A 19,607-nucleotide genomic window follows, 5' to 3' on the forward strand; every position below is an offset into this window, starting at 1 on the left:
TCTCTCACCCTCCCGCACTTCTGACTGTACCCAGTGCTCATATAAATAAATAAATAAATCTTTTAAAAAAAGAGAAAAAATTATATGGCAACATCTAAGATTTGTGGCGTTTATATATGGAAAGGACAATTGATTAAGTGAACTGAAATGGCTTGACAGCAAAGTATCTCATTTATTGAAAGATGCCACATGTAAAACTAAAAAGGAGACCATTTGGATAAAGATGAAATTTTACTCTTTTAAGCATATTATCATCAAAAGATTGTCATCACATACTTCCTTGCTCTCAGCAATACACAATGATGTGAGGCAGAGTGTTTGCCTGGCACAGAAGCAGTCAGGGAGGTTGTGGTATTAGTGAGAACAAATAAATAGCAACTATGAAAAGCTCAAAATTCAATGACTTAGTGTTTGTAGATGAAATAAATGAAAATGCAAAAAATGTACTGAGCATGAAAGTGAACACACAAAAAATTCCCTTCTCAAACTCCATGCATCCATCAATAGTCGAATTTGAAATAAATGGCTGCAAATTGAACTGATATGGCAGAGAATATAAATGACTTCTAGTTTTATACAACATGAATAAATCTCTTTTTTTAAGATTATTTATGCATACAAGAGCTGGGTACAGGCCAGAGGTGCAGGGGATGAGAGGATTCACCAGAGACAGAGCGGGGAGCAGAACAGGCAGATTGACCGAAATACACCACTGAGAGCAGCGGGTGAGTCAGGAGAGGTCTGCTGAACCATGTGGGTTGCTCCCTGGCTGGCCAGGGATCAAACCAGCGCTGCAGAGGCTGCGGATAGCTTCACAGTTTGCGTCTAACCCCTTGCACTAACAGGGAGGCCCAACATGAATAAATCTTAGTGCAATAATTTTGAATGTAAAAAATAATGGAACATATACAGTACGAATTGATTGTATCTCACAGATTTCAAAACTTATGATTCTAAACAATACATTGTTCAGAATACAAATATAAATTTAAGCTGTATAGAAAAACAAAAGACTAATACAAGCACAGAAATGAAAAAAGTAATGAAAAGTTTCCCTCAGAACAAAAGACCAGGACTAGATGGTTTCACTAGTGAATTCTACCAAACCAAAGATGATCTAATCCCTATTATTCTCTAACTCTTTCAAAAAATTTAAGGAGACAGCTCCCAAACACATTTTGAGGTCAAAATTACCTTGATCCCAAAGCTGAAAAATGACAGCACAATAAAAGAAAAATAGAAAACAGAATCTCTGCTGGAACATAAATGCTGAAATCCTCAACAAAATCTTGGCACATCGAATCCAGCAATATATTAAGAGATTGTCCTTCATCACTAAACATGATTCATTCCAAGGATGCAAGGTTGGTTCAACATATACAAATCAGTTAATGTCACTCACCACATCAACAAAAAGAGAAATCACATAATCATTTCAATAGATGCTGTGACAAGATTCAATACTCATTGAGGATACAAATTTTCAATAAATTGGAAATGAAAGTAACATATCTCAATATAATAAAGGATAAAAATGAAAAGCCAACAGCTAACATTATCCTCAGTAGTCAAATTGAAAGCATTTCCCCTAAAATGAGGAACAAGACACGGAAGTCCATTTCACCTCTACTATTCAACATAACACTGGAAGTACTAGCCAGATAAATTAGACAGAGAAAACAAAAAGAATCCAAGTGCTTTGAAAAGACATCAAGCTATCACTATTCACAAATGACATGATAATACGCATTGTAAATACAAAAGCATCTAGAAATAGTAAATGAGTGGCAGGATACAAAATCAATACACAAAAATCTGTTGTATTTCTATGTGCAACCAATGAATTAGAGGACTTCTCGCGACTTTAAGTAAACAGCCCCATTTATAAGTGCACCATTGGCAATGATGTATAGAAAAGAAAACACCCCATGTAGTGCTGATGGGAAAATAAACTAGCTCGGCTTCTATGAAAAATGGGATGGAGACTTCTCAAAAATTTAAAAGTGGAAATACCACATGACCCAGGAATACCACTTCTAGGGATTTACTCCAAGAATATGAAAACATTAATATGAAGAAACTTACGTACTTCTCTGTTCATAGCATTATTCACAATATACAAGATGTGGAATCAACCTGAAGGTCCATCAACAAACGACTGGATGAAGAAATTGTGGTGTATAAACACAACATACTATTACTTAGTTAATCAAAAAGAAGACAAAATACTTCTTTGGGACAAAATGGATGGTCTGGTGGTGAGTACACTAAGTGAAATAAATCAGAAAGTGAAAAACAGATAATTGGATGGTTTCAGTCATTTGTAGAATATAAATAACCAAAAAAAAAAAAATGGTAAAACAAAAAAATAAGTCTTAGACTCTGAAAACTATATTGACTACTAGAGGGGTGTGGGGAGGGAGGAGGAGATAGGAGAGAATGTGAGAGGGCATTGGCACCGGAGCTTTGGTGGAGGGCGAATGAAAAATGTGCACATACAGAGGTGTGAAACTGCACTCCTAAAATTATATAGTTATGCAAATGTTTAGCAAATGAATGAAATTTGAGAAAAAAAATACCAATTATAAATGATTGAAGACAAATTTCTGGACATAAAATATTTACATATATAAACATATATATTATATAAACACATGTAATAACATACCCATGCAACACACATATATATACATACAAAATATGTATAAAATCATACACATTTTATAATATGTGTAATATGCATATTTATGTAAATATGTTACACATAATTATACTACACTATATATGTCCATATTATACAAATATGGAGATAAAATATATATCTTATACATACATGCATAACATATTGATATACATAATTGATATGTAAGTATATGTGTATATATGAGTGTCTTATTCTATGCATGGGCGTTTATTAAAGAAACTTCCATTTGAATCACCCTCCCTACTCATTCATTGTCATCAGAATATTGTATGCCTTGTGAGAATGTTTTGACATTTTAATTTGGCTTATCCTCCTTAAGAGTTTGATTTTCTCTTGGTTTGCCATCTTTATTGTGTATGTATGTATATTTTGGGCAGAATTAGAACAAAATCAGAAATGATGAACTATCTCAACTGTCTCTATCCATAGCTCAGAGAAGCACAAAAAAAAAGCACATCTTTTTTAGAAGTAACAATAATTTAGTTATGTAGGTCAGATGCCTTCCAAAATAATTTTCATAGAGGAATGGTTTAAAAGTTAAGTAGAAAAGGATAAAATTACTGGTTGATTGTAAGAACACTTATTCCAAAAGTATACATATCTCAGTATTTTGAAAAGGATCTGGAACAAAAAAATCCCACAGAGTCAGCAGATGGTAATCTGAAACTTAAATGTGAAGTGATCCTGATGTATACAGCAAGTTAACCTACAAGAGAAAATGTATTTTGTTTCATCTTATAAAAAAATCACCTTAAATGCTTGGTTCACCCCACTAAAGGAAGTAGTTATTGGGAATGCATGTTACTATTTAATGGGGACATAATTTTACAAGTCCCAGCCATCTGCTCCCTCCTCTAATTATGAATTCAAGGAGAACATAATTCACTATGCATGGTACAAAAGGCTGATGGAAAAGATTTAAGTGTTATGTATAGATTCTTTCCAAAATGTTTCTGTTCAAGATAGCACAGTTTTCAGACTTCAAACACAAATAAGAAAAATCACAAATTCACTTTTGAAACTTAGTAAATCTTTAAAAATGAGTATTAATAAGGAAAGAAGCTTTTGTTTAAATCTGTTTTCAGTCTCCAAGTCAGAAGACTTTTTTAATATCAAAAAATGGACTATGAGCTTGATATAAATGCCATTTTCACAGAGGATTGCTTTTTTTTTCTTTATGGAAGAAAGGGCATGTTAAAACATCTTCTCCACTTGTTTTGCACTATTTCTCAGTGTGAAATTGACAAGCAGTAGTGCAAAGCTAATGACAGGGAAAGATGGAAATTAGCAACATAAGAAATGTGTTTGTGAGCTTTATTTTGACTAAGGTAAATATTTATTGCTATTGTCTTTCATTTGTCACAGAGACAATACAACTCATGCTACAAACAATATGAAGCATTCATTGTCTTTAATATAGTGAGATAGCAATCGACATCTCTATATAATCTTCAAGATCCTTTTCTCCTTGCAGAGGGAATGGTTGATAAATGGAGGTAAAGTTTTCATGGAAAAGACTGAAAGAGAATGGCTTTACTTCACTTTTTTATGGGCAACTTTAGAAATAGGTTTACTGAGCTATTCACAAAACAGGATGGCATTTATATACCTTTAGTGCCACACTTTGAAAAATGTCATGCTTCAGTTCTTAAAATTAAGAGAGATACCACAGAACTTTATAAATCTTTTTTTTCTTTACACTTTAATCAACCAGGATCACATTTATCAAATGGGGGTACGAGTGGAGAAGGAGGATGAAAATACTTTAAAAGGCTACCCAAAATGGTGGAGTTTTGACTAGTGTCAGTGGCTGTGTGGAAACCAAAATTCTTTCTTCAGATATGGCCGCCAATTTCTACTTTTAACAGCAGTACAGTACATGGACTTCCTGAGTGCTTGTGTGCATATAACCATGAAGATCCCTGAGTCATTATATTACAATGATGGTGTTGGTTCTTTTTAGCTATTCATTCTCTGTATCTTTCTCAGAGGTAACTACAAATCTCCCTGATGTCTTGCAAGGGAAACAGAAAAACACAGTCGGTGGAAAATAAGTTTGAAAGGTAACAAGAAAAGATAAAATGTTTATTTTGTTCTGAGTGTGAGATAGAAGATGGAGTGTAGTTTTTTCAAAATCTTTCCTATTTACTAAGATGAATCAAAAGGAGGTTTTGAAACAATAATGAAATTTTTGCCTCACAAATTGAGGATTTTTTTTAAATAGGAAAATACTGTGAAGAGGGTATGGCAAGAGAGGGACATTGATTGGAAGGTGTGTGCACAAACAGACAGCATCTGGGTTTGTTTTGTTGAGACAGCAATTTGGCAGTATGTATCGAAACATTTTTAATAAAGTTAATTGCCTTTGACTCAAAATTTTGGTCTGAAGATTGTCCTAAAGTGGAAAATTTTTGATGATCAACAAAGATATGTGCTTTAGGAAAGGCTGGAAGCAATATCATCATTCAACAATGTGTCAAAATACATTATGCAACATTCTTAACACATCAATGATAGGAAATCAATAAAGCCACATTTCCCGACTAATTTATATGCTCACAAAGACTAACTTACAGGCTCATGTTAAAGACTAATGTGTATGCTCATAAAACTATTAAGTTAAAAAGATCGGATATAAAACTACATACCAAATATCTATATATAATATATTCCCATATATTTTATCTATATTTATTGCTAGTCATTACATTTATCTATATATAATTTAAATATAAATTATACCTCAAATATTAGCTATTGTTTCTGGCTGTTAGCATTATAGATATAGATGAATTTTATTTTTTATGCTTTTTGTGTTGTCCAGTATTTTATAATTAGGTTGCATTTTTTTTGACATTAGGAAAAATGTTAAAATTGTTTGGCTTAGTGAACTATAGTTAAGAAGTTTCTCATGGTATGGATCACAACATTTTCATGACTTTGAATAACCCAGTTATTGCCTTCAGTGGAGAAGGACTAACACCCAGAACTTAAATTTCAGGAATGAGGCATGCATTAGGGAGTACAGATTTAGGAAGAAGTGCAGAAAGAAAATTTAGTCTAGCAAATGGAATACTGCATTTGGAGACTAGTGCTAGCCACGAGAGGGCACCTGTCAGGCAGGCAGAATCTCAAGAGTCCAAACTACAAGATGCCCTGAAAGGGGCAGAGCAGGAAGTACAAGTGCAGATTCAAGAAGTGGCAGGGTGGGGGCTCTTCACAGACCCAAGCAGGTCAGATGGATGAAGGCTGCTTAGAAGACCATCAGTAGGTTGCCACATTCCAGCCTGAAGTTCTACAACTGAACTTTAATTACCAAGAATATAGGTCATAGGAAAACAAGATGAGATGGGCATTGGAAACAAGTGAATGATTTAAATTTCCAGAAGTGTGATTCAAGGTAGAGATTAGGTCCTACATTACGGTAGATGTGTAACATGGCTCGGGAGTCAGAACAGTGGAATTGGCATTCCGGTCACAGATATATAAAGCAAACACGACATTAATAGAAATGTAAGCCTAGTTCAGGTACAGGTTTGTAAAAGGGAAGTGGTATTTGCTTTTAGACATACTCTGTTTGAAGGATAGTAAGAAAATATTGTGGTATTGTTTAATAGACAGTTAATCTGGAAATTAGATTTACACAATAAAACCAACCGAAAAGTCATTTGCTGTCAATGACACAGAGATGATGCACTAGCTGTCATTCTTTGGGCTCTCCCCAGCTCAGGCAGTCTCTGCTCTTCTCTGCCCACTTTGTAGAGGAGTCTGATCTCTAAATTACATATCCAGTCTTCCTTACCAGCTGATTTCAAATTGGGTTTGACCCACTGGGAACAGAGAAAGAGGCACAGCAGGAATAGAAATTTGTGGGGTATTTCTTTCCTTCTTTGTGCTTCCACATCTGGTTTTTGACAGTATCTGTGTCCTCCATGATTATAACCCCTACTTAGCAGTTACCTCCTGCCAGTTTTGAAACCTCAGTAGACTCTTACAAGTTTGAGTCATCCTTTTCCTTTAGCACTTGAAAGAAGTAGAGTTAATTTTCCAATACTGTCTGGTTACCACAGCATCCTTTTTTGCAGCCCTTAACTATAACCACAACTCTGAAATTCCCTTATTTAAATCTGTTTCTCATCTACAAAATAGTTGAAAAATTCTTTGCTGTTGTTTTTATTTCAAAACAGGAAAGAACTGAGTGTTTGGAGAAGAGAGAAATAGAAAGGGAGAAAACAAAAAGAAGGGTTGTGTGTGGTGGGGCTTGTGGACATAGGTCACTGCAAAGGTGGAGGGAAGGAAAAAAAAAATTAGTCAAACCTGTTATATTACATTTCAGTTGTTTTTTAAATGCAGAACAACACTTTCTTCCATACCAAACTAACAGGTAAAGAATCAGTGTATCGTGGATATTTTACATTTTGACTTGAATGAGCTGTTGTGGAAGGTGGGTCGACTTTCCACCAGGACTAAGCCTCGTTTATTATGGTAGTTCAATTCTGAATAGGCATCTCAAAGCATAGATCAGCTGTATCTGGATATTTCATCCTGAACTCAAATGGAACAAAAGAAAATGTGAACATGTACCCCAACGTATAATATTTAGAAATTATTTTTATTAGTGTTTGTCTAAAATTCTGTGGTAGCCAATTCTGTGATCTGGTTTGTAAATTCAGTTCATTTCCATACTTGCTTGAGTGATAAATGTATACACCTGAAAAGAGACTTTACAAAAATGTATAAATACAACTAGAATTTTTTTCTCACTGGCAGTTTTCAATAAATCATAATACTTTTTTTTCTATCTTGTCTATCATAATGAATAATCATGAAATTGAGCTAGTGAATTTGTACCTTTCCTGATGTCAATCAGATCTTAAAAAACAAAAAACATAATGTTCTATTTAAAGCATAGTTATAAAACCTACAGAAACTCTTCACTTGTGATGTTTTAAAGATATTAGAAAGTTCTGTTGCTAGATAGGCAGACTTTGGAGTTTATTGATGATTACTTACAATTGTTTTTGCCAACAATACTGCATAATGATGAGAACATTTCCAAGTATTTTCAAATTTATTTTTCCATAAAGCATTCATTTTCTCACTGTTTGTTAAAATGTCATCTTTAACTTGAAAAGACATATTATGTTTATTTTAGAAAACATGTATCTTCCAGATAGTCATATAACTCTTAAGCCCTGAAAAGGTGAGAAATATGTAATATTGTTTTGTAAAAAATAAAAAATCTAATTTTTTAAATTATCAACTCCTCTAAGTATTTGCTTTGAGATAATCAAAATTGCTGTGGTGAAAAATACTTTCATGGTCAATCCTACTATGTTAAAAAAAAAATACAAGGTGTTTTGCTGTTTAAAAGTCTTGCCTTTAAACTGACTGCATTCATAACATTTGAAAATGGTGCAGTTTTATTTTTAAAGTCTTCTCTATAAATAATGAACAAATGAATTTCAGTTGTAAAGATATTTCTGTAATTGTAACCAGAAAACTTATTTACAATTCCAAACAAACAAGCAATTTTATCAGTGGTTTTATATCTATATAGAGAGAGATACATAGATATAGAGATACAATGTGTATTTTATAATTACAAGTACTTTAAAGTTGGTGAAGTATATATATGTATGTGTATATATATAATATATAACTACTGATATTATATAGATAATATATATAACTACTGATAAATGGATGTATATGTATACACACATACATATATATAGTCCATAAGATGAAGTGTTTATGATTTTTCGGTCCATAAAATAATAGTTGAGGTAATTTTTTATTAAAGTTATTTATATTTCAATTGAGAATATATCTTCTATTGAATATATTCCTTGGTTGCTCGCACACACAAAAGAAATATAATCTAGTAAGTACCATCCTCTGAATGTTAGAGAAACCTACACATTTATCTATTTCTATGGCAAACCTCCCCAATAACATGAAATATATTTCAACACAGTTTCCTTATTTATTTATCAGTGTTTCCCATGCAAGTTCCAATATAATTTTCTGACAAGGAATATGATTTTGTTTGTCCTTACATTAATTCCCATGTAATAGTCTAATTATTTTTTTAACCACGGCAAGAAAAATATGTTTTCAAATGGTACATGGCATTTTTCTTTTCACTATTAAGAAATCTCAAAACTGTCATCTAAATATTCATTATATATGATTAAATTCTGTAAGTACTGGGTTACCATATGAAAATCACTGAAAAAAACCAATCATCTCCTTCCAAGTGCTTACTTTTACCATGTCCTATAACTCATCATGATTTTATACTGTTATTAGCTAATATATCAAGGCTACCATTTATTCATCCTTATTCCATCCTTGTTTATTATCCTTAATGGCACTGGATGTATAAATTTCAATTAGTCTCTATGATAATTCCAATTCTTTCTGTATTAATGTTTCAAATATTATTACTGTTATTGTTTTTAATCATAATGTGGCTGAAGTGGAGCCAATATTAGTTTTAAAAGTGTGTTTAACTGCCATTTTCCTATTGTTCATTTTTAATTGTGTTAATAGTAATGTCTTCAGGTTACAATTTCTCTGCAGAAAACGTTTTTAAACCACTTGGTCACTATGAGATTTAGTTTCATCAAAACTAATTAATATAATCTGCAAATCCACCTAAAGAGACACCAATGAATTGCAATAATCACAATCTTTTTAGTGAAGGCTCAAAGGATTTGTGTCCTTTGAAAGGTGTTTTAGGACACTTGAACTCCCTTCAGAATATGTGGCCATATGGCATACATACATGTCTGCTGATGGTGCCAATGTTAATCCTTAAATTAAAAGTTAGCAAATCCTCATGGGTAGGCTCGGTTGCCCCACTTTGGGAAGCAATGGTAAATAATCCCTTGAATTCCTTCTCGTCATAGCTACTGCATTGTTAAGATAGCTCACCTAGGGCTTCCCCTGGTGGCACAGCAGTTGAATGCTGGGCTGCAAAGCTGCCTGCAGACTCTGCAGCGCCAGTTCAATCCCTGGCCCCCTGGGAGGGTCCCACATGGCATGCAGACCTCTCCTGCCGCGCCCGCTGCTTCCCTAAGCAGTGAGTTTTGTCAGTCTGCCTGTTCTGTTCCCTGCTCTGGCTCTGGTGAATTCTCTCACCCTCCCATGCTTCTGACTATACCCAGTGCTTATATAAATAAATAAATCAATCAATCAATCAATCAATCAATCTTAAAAAAAAAAAAAAAGATGACTCACCTAAGGCCAAGATTTCACCATGACCCAGTGTCTTTAAAAAAAAAAAAAAGCCTCTTCTAATTACAAGTACTTTAAAACTGGTGAGTAAATGCTACTAACCATCACCTCTAGGAAAACTGGAGGGTAATTGTCTAATTGTGCCTAAAATAAAGCTTCACACTCAGGTAAGTTCTGGCTTCCAGATTTGCACTGGTGTTTCTACTATCTTAGGTTCAGTCACCTAGGCATTCATTTACTTTTAAACGTCACTTATGAAAATCCAAAAGTCTAATTGATCATTCATTCTGTCACACTATCATATTGCTCACCTTATGTGAGCAGTATAAATAAAGCAATTTATTTCACACATTTTAGTCAAAGATATCCAGGAACCTTACAACTTTACAGTTACACCCTATTAGATTAAAATCATATGGATCAAGAAGTAGAGCAGGCTCTCATCTTTGCTTTGTCTTATGCCCCTGTAGCCAAATAGCCTTTAAAAATGTTAAAACCAGACAAGATTAAATTCAATCAATTGATGCAAAGCCTGAGGAAGTTGGCACCTTATGTTAGATAGTCTGAAGCCAGTAAGTGCCCTTTCTAAGATCTTCTCCCCCACTGCTAGACAAGGAGAAATTTCTCAACATCTTCTCTGTGTGATCTCTGACAAGGAAAAATTAAGTTACAGCATGAGTGACTGTGTCTACCTTTGATAAACTATAACTAATAAAATATTAACAGTGCCATAACCCAGATTTTTTTGACAGCTATAAATCAGATTATTTCCAGGAAAGTATGCCTTCCTGTCTTATAGTTGAGAAGTTTGTGGATGAAGGACAATTCATAAAATTGTCTTCTCAATATATTTTGATCAAGAGCCTCTAAAGAATCATAAAAGCCTCCACATAGATATTCAGCTTTATTTACAAAATCACACATATCACTTTCAAGTGAATTTTAATAGAAACTCTTGGAGAGAACATTCATATAAAAGCATTGCCTTAAAGAAAAAGTAGTACAATGAGGGGTATGTTTGCAACAAATCCCTTCCAATTTCATCAGTGAGAAAATCAAGCCAATTGAGTATAGTAGAGTGAAATGGGAAATGAAAAGAAATAGAATGAGCCCCACACATAGAGGTTAGTACTACCCAGCTCTAGCTGCCTGCAGCTGACCCAGCCTTCTCAAATCTTCTGTTAAAAAAAATTTTTTTTAAAAAATTCTAGAACCACAAGTGAAATCTCCCAATTTTAAATGCTGGCATATCATTTGATCATTTTAAAAACCATTATGTATGTCAAATGAAATCTGTCTCCTGGCTGGATTTGCTTCAAAGACCGCCCATTTTCAAATTCTGGCTTAGAATTCTACATTGAAATAAATGACAACAAAACCAAACAATGGAGACAAATAGACTGACTTATTATTCCTCATCATTACTCCCGGTGAAATCACTGGTTTCCAAGTATTTTCGTTCTCAGCTCTTCCTCTTGCTATTTCTCTGATATTACCCCAGATATTCATGGGGCTCATTCCTTCCTCACCTCTGCTCAAATGTCCTTTCCTCAGTAAGTTCTTCCATTTTGTCTGTCTGAAGTGGAAGAACTCCTGTACTCTCGACCTATGTATTAGTAAAGGTACTGTAGAGAAACAGAACTAATGGGATATGAAGGGATTTATTATAGGAATTGGCACATGTGATTATAGAAGCTGAGAAGTTCCATGATTTGATGTTTGCAAACTGGAGAACCAGGAAAGCATTGTAATTCAACCTTAGTTCAAATGCCTAAGAATCAGCGGACAAATGATTTAAGATGCTTAAGTGCAAAAGCCCAAGAACTGAAAGAACCAATGTCCAAGGGCAGGAGAGATAGATATCTCAGCTCAAGCAGAGAGAGTGAATTTGACCTTCCTCCATTTTCTTATTCTATTAAAACCCTCAATGGATAGTGAAGGCCCTCTGTTATATTCAATTTATAAATTAAATTGGTAATCTCTTCCAGAAAGATCCTCATAAACATACCCAGAAATAATGTTTTACTAGTTATCTGAGTTCCTCTTAGCCCAGTCAAGTTGATATATTCATTTAACCCTACACTTATCACTCTATGTCACTTATGCAACAAATATATTGAGCATCTACTTCAAGAAAGGCTCTTTAGACCCAGGGATACAGAAATGAATAGACAAAACAAAGTCCTTAACCTCATCTAGATTAAGGTGTTATGGTGAAAGATAGACCATACACAATACATCAGGTAGTAATAAGTGAAAGGAAGAAAAGTAAAGCCAAGTAAAGAGGGGGGTAGAGGGGAATGATTATATTACCTCAGGATCAAGGAAGACTTCATTAAATTAAGGAAATGTTAACATAGTCCCGAAGAAGTGAGGGAACAGAGCAGAGCCATATAGGAGGAAGATTTATATTTTTGTCAAATGGAAGAATAAACCAAAAGGTATAAAATGGTGATTTGCTTTGCATGAATGTGGAGCAACAAAGTGGTCAGTTTTGCCATAATCAAGTAAGTGAGATGAAAAGCAAAAAAAAGAAACAAGACCAGAAAAGTTGTGGGGAGGGGTGACAGAAAAGACCTTGAAAGTCAAAAGAGGGATTTGGAATTTTCCTTTAAGTGAGATACTGAAAGGGTCTGAGTCAAGAAAATGCATGATCTAGCTTTATCTTTTAAATGACTACATTCTAGCTGCTATGTTGAAATTAACCAGTTCACAGGAAAGTACAGAAGTGTAGGGACCAGATATGAAGAATTCTAAGGTAATAAACTACTCTAAAAGTGAGATATGATGTTATCTTAAGCAAACTGGTTGAGGTGGGGATGAAGAAAAGTGGTTAGATATTGATTTATATTGAAGGATAAGCCAATAGATAGCAACTCAGGCAGCATTTGTGACAAAAGTTTTGAAATGCAGGAAAAAGATTTTTACCATCTTTTATAATTTTCAACCCCTCTAGTGATGATATAGAATATGACATTAGCGTCAGTTGCAAGAAAAAAAAAAAGCCCTTAATGTGTTCCCAGCTTTGGCCCGAAATTTCTCTTTCATCACTTAGTCTCAAATGACCTCTCTCCTTACCTCCACCCCCATTCAAGCAAATGACAACTGTTTCCTGAACATACTATGTATAATATGGGTACTCATAAACAGATGTTTCAATTTTTTTTCTGGATGAAATGAGCTTCATTTATTAAGTTCTACTATTTTCTTAAGTCTATGAGGACTACATACCCAAGTGATCTCTTCCCATCTCTTCTCAAAGTTTGCAACATACTTTAAAAAGACAGAGCCAGATGAGAGAACTCTGTATTTACTCTCAGTTCGGTCTCTCTGAAAAGAAAATGCTGCAAACATTTCTTATATCCTCTTAAAATTCTGTTGTTTTATTGGTATGCTCATTTTGTGCAATTTTACTAAGTTTACATACCTAATTTGCACATTTTTCTATACATATGCCAGACTCCAACAAATCTTACAAAATCACCAAAGATAGGGAATACAGAATTACATTGTTATTCTTTATTGCATATACTTATAGTAAAGTATATAAGGAGACATATATTTTTATAATAGGTGTGTTTTAGAAGTCCCATGACTAAGTCATTTGTCAGAGAGATTCACATGACTCAATAGCAGGTTATACTCAGGACTAAGGTATAATACAACAAAGGATATATAGTAAAAGCAAAAGGAAATGATATGTATTTAGCAGGGTTCAAAGAAGTCAGGAACATATTTCCTAGTTCTTCTAGCATCATAAAATGTGCTTTCTCTCTAGCATCAAACAAGAGGTATGTACAGAATGTCTCTGTCTAGGGAATCCCTACTTGAATTTTACTCAGAATTTTATGAAGAGTTAGTCACATAACCAGCCATGATAATTGAAACTCTAAAGCCCACCACTGAAATCAGGTGCACATTATCAATCTTCATGTTTGTGCAAAACAATCTGAACAGACTGGGACGTCACAGTCCATTATTTCCCATGTACATAGCAAAAGCATCCATCATGAACATAAAAAGCCTTGCTTTGGTAACATTCCCAATGGTTGGTTAAGGGTTAACCATGGTTCTAGGTTCTCTAAGAGAGATACAAGGACTGAGCAACTTGGCTTGCTAAGTTAACATTTTCCTCACAGATTCTAAATAATGTTAGGTCATCCCCCTCAGTTATAATTCCTTTCCTAAAAAATATTGGCAAGTCCTATTTGTGGGGCTTGCAAATGGACAGAAGTTGGTTTCCTCCTTATTTCCAAATTTAGATAGTTTCACTCCTCATAAAAACAATACTTCTCCCTTGTGTATCAAGAGTAGGTGACATAGATATTTTTCAACTTTTAAAAAGTAAAAACAGCTAATTCAGAAAACAGTCAAATAATACTGGGGAATTTCATTTTGCTGGGAACCCTTTTCCAAATGCAATTGACCTGGTTTTGATTGAAGTAGATAATTCATTGTTAAAGTATAAGGCCATTTTATGAATTGAATACTAAATATCATTTAACGCCTAGTTACATTTCATAATTGTTTTCTATATTCTCATTAATGCTAGCCAATATTTATATTTTTCTTCTTCCAAAACAAAAGAATGTAACATTTGTCTTCCATTAGCTCTCTGTACACATTCTCAATGCAAAATGTACACAAGTGTCTTATTTTGTTAGATTGGTTTGATACCAATCTCCCTATTATACTGTCCTCTCCTCCTTTATTTTGAAACTTCGACATTTAATAAGGTATCTGACATGAAGTATGTAAATAACATTATTTTCAAACATAGGAAGTTGAATAAATCATGATTTTTAAAAAATGCCATTCAAATTTTTCCAAATCCATAGGATATAAAACTCAACGACCGAACCCTAATATAATTTATGGACTTAGTGTTAATGATGTTTAATGCAGGTTCATCAGTTATAATAAATACCCTACTCTGGTGGGGGATATTGATAATGCAGAGACTATGCACGTGTAGGGGCAGGGAGCATATGGGAAATTCTGTTCAATTATGCTGTGAATCTAAAACTGTCCTAAAAAATCAAGTCTCTAAAAAATAAATCACAAAGTTTTTTGTAATTTTGGATGCATTTGACTACCACGTAAACTTGTATCATTTGCTTTGAAACACTTAGATTTTAAGAAAAATGGATTTTAAAAGAGTTTGCAAAGTATGTTCCAAAATACCTCTTCCTACATTTCTCAAAATTATGTCCTTGCTTGAAATGAAATCCTCTTGGAAATCAACCATGTCATCAAGAAAACTTGTCCAAGCACTCAGGTTAAATTTGTGCTGTCTCAGAAATAGCAGTCAGTCTTCATAAAACGCACTGCCTACATGTGTAATGGATATAAGAAACTGCAGATTGATGCCTGTGAGCTCAGAATTAATTGAATGCACCTCTGTGTTCTCCCTGATTCACTGCATAGAAATAACAACCTACAAGATAAGAAAACACATATCAAAGAGGAAAAAAATGAGCCAGAGTCACAAATGCACTGGTAAAGGCACCATTATGTACACAGGAAATTTATGTGGCTCAATGTAGAATGTAAAATGAGATTAATCTCTTGAGAGTAAGTTTAAGAGACACTTTAAAAAGATTTACAAGTTTTCTTTAACAGAACTTACTAAAATTTCAACTTCTATTCAAATATCTCATATTTTGGATTGAAACTGATCATACTGTCTGAAAACTAGCCCCCACAGATCTTACTATTGTTCTTAACAGCAATTGAATTGTGTGTATTAACCCAAGACACCTTCAAATCAGAGTGTTAGAGTGCAAGATAATAGAGGAGGTATGCATACATATAATTCACGCAAGAACATTAGGTGTCTTGCCCCCCCAAAAAATGATCAGAGTGCAAAAAATATAAGACAGCCTCTGGCACAGAGTCATAGTATACTTTCTGGCACTTCCAGAAATTGGGCATTGGATCAGAATTTGAGTATCTATAAATCCCTAAACATTGCATACTTTAGGATCAAGACAAAAAAGTTCTTATGAATATATCGATAGTACTTACTCACTTCTCTCTGTTCATTTTCCTTAGATAAATGCCTTTTACATTCATTCTGCAATCCTTGTCTGAGCCTGATTTCTACTTTCAATGGCCCATTCAACAAGCATTTATTGAATATATACTACACTTTTCTATGCCTTGAAGATATGAGATACTCTAAAGGACAGGGAAAAGATGCCTTCTCTGTTATCTTAAGTCATGTTATTCAAGGAATTCATGTCAAAGAATGCAAGAAATAAATGAACTCATTTTAGGCAATAAAAACATCTTTGAAGAATTTTATGAACTAAGTAAACCACTGGCTAGTATAATCAAGAAAAAGGAAGACAGAAAAACTCAAATTAAGAAGCATACAAAAAAGAGATTTTCAAATAAAGAAAATAAAAAATGAGTTTATCATTTTCTGGAAAAGAAAGTCAACTCAAAATAGGTGAATTACGATCTTAACAATAATATTGGGGAATTTTGAGAAAAGTTGTCAGAGTTGAATTGCAAGAAAGTTGTCATAAGCAAACAGTTAAAAAATGGCTAATATATTAAACTTCTTTAGATCATTTCCTTACTATGAAATGTTGCACAGAATAAAAACTGGGACTGATGCCCAATTCACATAAGGATACATAGACTTTATTTTAAAAAGCTCTAAATATAAAGCAGTGACAGAAAACACAAAAACAAAAACTGATAGTTAATACAAGTAAAAATATCTTCAAAGCACTATTTATAAAATTGATATGCAAAATTTAAACTGCAGGCAATATATGATGGGTACATGAAACAAACAAATGTGTAGAAACCATTTACACATTAGAATGAAAACAACAGATGACAGGCTAGCATAACAAAACTTAGGCATAAAAGAGGAAATATAAATAAATAATAAACTGGAATATATTTAGACTTGTTGATTATCAACTATATTTAAAGAGAATAAGATTAAATTTTTATCTATCATATTGGCAAAGATATTTTTATTAATTTTTTACTTTTTTACATCATTGTTAATTTTTAAACAATATTTGCTTCCCCCCAACCCCTCAGGTGTAGTCCCCATAGAGTTTCCTTCACCAATGCACCCGTGTACCATCACCTCAGTCCCCTGTGCTCCCTCCCTCCCTCTGATCCCTCTCCCGCCTCCTCCCCTGCAGTATGTCTCTGATATATAATTGTTTGTTTTTGCTTTGTTGTGTTTTGTACTCTTACTATTTTTTTTACATTGATGTCTTATTTGGTTCCCCTATATTTCTGTTATAAGTGAAACCATGCGATATTTTTTTTTTCCTTCTGGCTTATTTCACTGAGCATAATTCCTTCTAGCTCCAACCACATTGCTGCAAATGGCATGAGTTTATCTTTTTTGATTGCTGCATAATATTCCATTGTGCATATATACCACATCTTCTTGATCCAGTTATCTATTTTTGGGTATTTGGGTTGTTTTCAGGTTTTACCTATTGTAAATAGTGCTGCAGTAAACATAGGTGTACAAATATTCTTTTGAATCAATGTTTTTGTGTCCTTTGGGTAGATCCCTAGGACTGGAATTGCCAGGTCATATGGTAGCTCCATTTTTAGTAGACTGAGGAACTTCCAGACAGCTTTTCATAGTGGTTGGACCAGTTTGCCCTCCCACCAGCAATGTAGGAGAGTTCCTTTTTCACCACATCCTCACCAACATTTGTTGTTGCTTGTTTTTTTTTGATATGTGCCATTCTTACTGGTGTAAGGTGGTATCTCAATGTGGTTTTGATTTACATTTCCCTGATTATAAGGGATGTTGAACATTTTTCATATGCCTGTTGGTCATTTGCATTTCCTCTTTGAAGAAATGTCTTCTAAGTTCTTCTGCCCATTTCTTCACTGGATTGTTTATTTTGGTTTTGTTGAGTCCTGTGAGTTCTTTGCATATATTTGTGATCAGTCCCTTATCAGTTGAATGGAGTGCAAAGATTTTTTTCCCAATCAGTGGAGTGTCTGTTTTGGTTAATGTCTCTTTTGCTGTACAGAAGCTTTTCAATTTGATGTAATCCCAGGTGTTTATCTTCTTTAATTTATTTATTTTTCCTAAAGATTTTATCTATTTATGCATACAAGAGCTGGGGTACAGACCAGAGATGCAGCACGGGGGAGGCCGGGGAGATGAGAGGATTCACCAGAGACAGAGTGGGGAACAGAACAGGCCGACTGACTGAAATACACTGGTGAGGGGAGCAGCAGGAGAGACAGGAGAGGTCTGCTGCACCATGTGGGTAGTTCCCTGGACAGCCAGGGATCAAACTCATGCTGCAGAGCTGCTGATAGCTTCACAGTGCTGTGCTTATCACCTTGTGCCACCGGGAGGCTCCCCAGGTGTTTATATTTCCCTTGACTTTCTTTTGGCAAAGAAATTTTTAAAATCTTATTGTCCACTAAATACCATGGGCATGGGTGCTGGGGAAAAAGTCTCACATTCTGTCACTGGTATTGTCAATTGTACATTTTTTTAAATGATAATTTAGCAGCATGCATCAAAATTTCAGTGTATACCATTTGATATAACAATTCAGTGTCTAGGAAACTAATTTAAAATAATAATTTGATATATCTACAAGTTGGAGAGAAAATAGTATTTCTTACAATTTTATAATAGGAAATGTACAACAATGTAAAGGTGTAACAATAGGGCACTGATTAGACACATAATGGAAGCTATTAAATACCATATTTAAAAAGAAAATGCTCATAATATACTATTTGATGATCAATACAACTAGAGCATAAATCCCAATGTCAAATAAATTAACATATTATGTGTGTCTGTGTAGAAATAAATCTTACAAATACATATCAAAAATGCTCACACTGTCTCATCTTTGGACAGGACTACTTGTACTTTTTTCCTTTAATGTTTTATATTTTTTCCAAAGAAAATGCCTTACGTTACCAGGCATTATAGTAACAATACAATGAAAATAAAAGGGGTTGAATGCAAGAAATGAAATAGGTAGAAAATTCTAATTATAAAATTTGAGTGTTATTATGTTTCCTCTTGGAATTCATAAGTAAACGTTGACAGATAACTTTAAGGATGAATTGACAAACAGTGAAACTAAAGCCAAGGGAACTGGCCAGATTTCTTGAACAAAGACATTCGAGCTCCACTGCTTTGAATTCTGTACTTTTCCTTTGGTGGGAGATCCATCTTTAAAGGAGTCTACTGACATCTATTATAAAATACTCAGTTCATTGTACTTGAAAAGAAATAATATAGAGACACACATACGGAGGCATGAAGCAAGGAGACAGCTTTCCTCTCATTAAAGTTTCTCTGGTTTTTACAACACTAATGTAAGAAAAGAGGATTTTTATTTCACAATTTTCACCCAACATTAATATTTCAGAAAAACATAAAAAGGAAAAGGAAAAGAAGAAAAATAAGGCAAATGTACACATCTCTTACATATACACAGAAAACTCAAAGTGTCTTGGCAATGAAGGAGATTTCCTAGAGGTAGGGCCATTGTGAACACATCTGTCATTAACAAATCTAGAAAGAGAGCTGGGTATTAATCTTGTGGGTCTGTCGAGTTCTCATTTTCTCTATGTGCCTTTTTTATTCCACTGTTAAGTCTCCTTTAATTCCAAAAGTATGAAG

Source organism: Talpa occidentalis, unplaced genomic scaffold, assembly GCF_014898055.3.
Source record: "Talpa occidentalis isolate TD23 unplaced genomic scaffold, MPIMG_talOcc4v2.1 talOcc4.2, whole genome shotgun sequence".
NCBI classification, from domain to species: domain Eukaryota; kingdom Metazoa; phylum Chordata; class Mammalia; order Eulipotyphla; family Talpidae; genus Talpa; species Talpa occidentalis.